Below are 3,291 nucleotides of genomic sequence, written 5' to 3'. Positions count from 1 at the left end.
CGTACTTTTATTATTATATTTTGCTTCCGCACTGTGCATATGGCTACGTCACCCTCACGTGACAGCCAACACGCCCTGATTTCGGCCGGGATGTATCATATATAATAATAATAATAATAAAATGTGCCTTATATATATATATATATATATATATATTAATACATGTAAAATAATTTATGTACAACATATAGAAATGTTATTTTATTCAAGGTTCATTACCTATATTTTACATATAGATATAGGTAAATTATTTTACACAGACATATATATGGTCACAATAAAATGTGCCTAACATATGTACTAATAAATGCAAATTAATTTAGCTACAAAATTAATTTACCTATATATTACATATAAATCTAGATAAATTATGTTCCACATTATTATAATAATGTGACGAATATATATATGTAATGGTTTACCCACAAAATATAAAAATATTACATTATTTCAAATACATATAAATTATAATTACAAATGGCTAAAAAAACGTCAAGAGGAGTAATTAGAATTTTGTGCTCATATTATGTAGGCATTATTGAAGCCAAAATCGGAAGGTTGTGTGTGAGAAAACGTTAGAATGGTTGTGGTATATGTTGTAAATTATCTGAAGTAATAGGTCATTTAATTTCTGATGTGGTAACATATTTGAATTTTGGGTTTATATTGGATGTTTAAAGATAAGTGGGTTTTGATCTAAAAATTATGAGTTGTATGTGTAACATCCCACATCGACCAACGGAGAGGGGGTGATGTGCCTTATATGTACATGCTCACTTCCATATAGCACGAGGCCTTTTGGGAACTCATCGGCTTCGGATTCCATCAGAACTCCGATATTAAGCGAGTTGGGGCGAGAGCAATCCTAGGATGGGTGACCCACTGGGAAGTTGCTCGTGAGTTCCCAAAAACAAAACCGTGAGGGAATGGTAAGCCCAAAGCAGACAATATTGTGCTACGGCGATATTAAGCGAGTTGGGGCGAGAGCAATCCTAGGATGGGTGACCCACTGGGAAGTTGCTCGTGAGTTCCCAAAAACAAAATCGTGAAGGAATGATAAGCCCAAAGAAGACAATATTGTGCTACGGTGGAGCCAAGACTGGAATGTGACAGTATAAGCCTATATCTAACGAACCCTTAGTTTTATAGTGAAATCCCAATTTTCTTTATGGTTATAAAATTCTTTTTTTTTTTTCTTTTGATGTAGGAATGATTTTTAGGATGTTATAGATGTATAAATTATCAAATGATTTTTGTCAAGCTATAGAATTCGGATAAGTAGAAAAATTGCAAAATAACATAAGGATTGGGTTTAGGCCCTAATCGACTAGACCAAACCGCCCAAGAGTAGTCTACTTTGGTTTTATATCATCTTCTTCATATTTTTTTTTTAACAAATGATATTATCTACATTAAAGGGATGAGGAAGTAGGTTAAGTTTCATAATGGAAGAGTCATAATAATATGGTTCAAATTTGTCTTTGACCAGAATCGAACCTAAGTACTTACAAGTGAAGATGAATTCCACTAGACCGTAATATTAAGTGACAAAAACATACATATTTTGAACTACCGTTTTGATTAATTGGCTTAACACACATAATCATTTATCAACCAAATAGTTATAATCTATATAGTAATTTGTTTGGGCACATTTTGAGTGTGAAACCGACGTGGTTTTGGGTTTAATCGAATTGGGATAATTCAGTCTGGGTCTCAGTCTTCTCTTCTGTGCCTGAGTCTCGACCTTCTCCATTTGAGTATCGGTTTCCTTTTTTTGTTTTGTCGTCGGCGTCGTCTTCTTGGGCGGGTCGTTTGGATTTGCCGAGAAAGACAGTCCACAAGGACTTGAAGTGTTTAACAGTGTTTAGAAGAAAGATTGACCATTTTGTTTTTATTATTATTAATTTTTCAATGTTTTAACAGTGTTTATGACTGTAGTTAGTGTGGACGCGCGTTAAAAGTTAAGAAAAGCCACAGAGAGGTTACATGCAAATTTAGGTAAAGAAGATTTGAACCCATTCAAATCGGCCCGTGGTTACCCGACAGCTTAAATGTTATATGCAAGGAACCATGAAGTAATTTTGTGAATATAGCAACATTATATGATAAATCATTTTCAAGCACATTATTTTTGTTTTCCCTAAAAACTAATATTGGAACAACCGCTATTCAGCAAATTTCATACCACAAGAAAACTCAAGTTTATTGTAAATCAATTCATGGATACCAAAAATTAAAGAGAAAAAGATAATAATGCTACGCCTGGTTCAGTCCACATGAGAGATGATCTATAAGAGAAAGAGTCGAGTTGCTCGGATTCCAACCACTGGCATTTGACATGCAGTTGCGTGAAATATGAACCATGGGACCTACTAACCTCCCACCAGTCCCAGTCTGGTGGTTGTTGCGACTGGCTAATGACAATGTGTTCCTAATTTTGTATGGAATGGAACGCAGCGTTTGACTTTGGTTCAAACTTAGATGGAACACACAGGTTACAGGTAAACCCTAATGATGTTGGGTAGGAAACCTTGCCATCAATATTTCACAAATCTACACAACTATGGAAAGTTGAAAATTTTGGATAAATTACCGGTACTACATTCACAACGATAGCAAGTTGAGTGTTCTCTTCTTCTTTTTCCCCTCTTTTTTTTTTTTTTTTTTTTTTTTTTTTCAGTGAGTACGAGCAAGTTGAGTGTTATTGTTAATTATCAATTATTTTTTCAAATAATAGAAACTTTATTATAAATATTTACATCTAAAGTTGTCACATTAAAAACTCAAAAAAGTGCTATTACTAATCAGTGCTCGTACTAGTTACTACTACCGATCAACGTGACAATTAACTATATTAAGCGAGCTACTTGCATGACATAATAATTATCAATCTAAACTATGTAAATTTTGGCGATGTCATATCAATTCCAGAACTAAAATGTAATGAGCATGTAATACAATATAGTTATGCATACTAGACCAAAAAAAGGAAAAAGACAGTGCTATCCATACACCTCTTTTTACCTTTCGCATACCCTTTTTAATTCCTGATTATCGATCGAGTAAATTAAAAAATATTAAAAGACATAAATTATAGAAAGTGTGTATGAAATAAAGAAATTAATACGGTATTTTGTTATAAAAAAAAAAAAAAAACAAATTCTATACAAGGGATTGGGATGGTATACAAATTCTATACAAGGGATTGGGATGGTTTACAACACATGGATATGGTAGACAGATAAATGGTTGGTAAATTATGTGAAATCGAAGGGGGTATGCAAGAGA

This window comes from Pyrus communis, chromosome 11, assembly GCF_963583255.1.
Source record: "Pyrus communis chromosome 11, drPyrComm1.1, whole genome shotgun sequence".
Classification (NCBI taxonomy): domain Eukaryota; kingdom Viridiplantae; phylum Streptophyta; class Magnoliopsida; order Rosales; family Rosaceae; genus Pyrus; species Pyrus communis.
Note: the sequence above shows the minus strand (reverse complement) of the source record.